The sequence below is a fragment of the Bison bison genome, unplaced genomic scaffold (genome assembly GCF_000754665.1).
Source record: "Bison bison bison isolate TAMUID 2011002044 unplaced genomic scaffold, Bison_UMD1.0 scf7180017864472, whole genome shotgun sequence".
Classification (NCBI taxonomy): domain Eukaryota; kingdom Metazoa; phylum Chordata; class Mammalia; order Artiodactyla; family Bovidae; genus Bison; species Bison bison.
In genome coordinates this window covers 8,553,103-8,553,677 of record NW_011495033.1, presented here as the reverse complement: position 1 = coordinate 8,553,677, position 575 = coordinate 8,553,103, and the positions used below count along the sequence as shown (strand labels likewise).

The 575-nt window shown below is 61.6% G+C and overlaps 1 protein-coding gene across 1 annotated transcript in view; it reads left to right on the top strand.

The window, feature by feature from the left end:
- The window catches only part of LOC105004177, a 35,538-nt gene that overhangs the window by 18,035 nt on the left and 16,928 nt on the right, over positions 1-575 (top strand).

The window sequence follows — 575 nt, the reverse complement described above, 5'->3', positions numbered from 1 at the left end:
TTCTTCTGATAAAGCACTGAGATTGGCTGTTCTTGGTGAAATGAACGCAAAACAGCTCCCCTACCCTGAGCCACCCCCTTCCCCTGAAGCCGGGGAGAATCAATCTACTAGTAGAGGGAAGTCAGACCGTTCCCCACCCACTCCTAGCCTCAGGACCCTAGATTCCCAGAGCCTGTTCCTGTTATTCTTTCAGGGTAAGAGAGGCCGCTGGTTAGAGACCTTGGCCGCGCTCACGGCCCGCTTGGTCATGTTCCTAGGAACCGGGTCGACGTGGGCAAAAGCTGAGCGCGGCACATGGATGGTCCTCCGCCCATGCGGAGAGCCCTCCGCCCCCTCTATCCTAGCCCCTCTCCAGGCTGGCCAGGCTCACCCCTCGGCGTGGGGCAACCAGGTCCCCCACCCCCTTGCGGGTTGGCTAAGGGTGTCCCAGCTCCGCTCGTCTCCCGTTGGGAGGGGTCGGAGCATCTCTTTCTTCATTCTTCCTCCCCACCTCCAGCTCTCTCCCTCCCTGCTTGGTCAGCGCCCCTGACCTCCTGGAGCGCCTCCAGCTTGCGTAAGGCCCCCTGCAGCCTCCT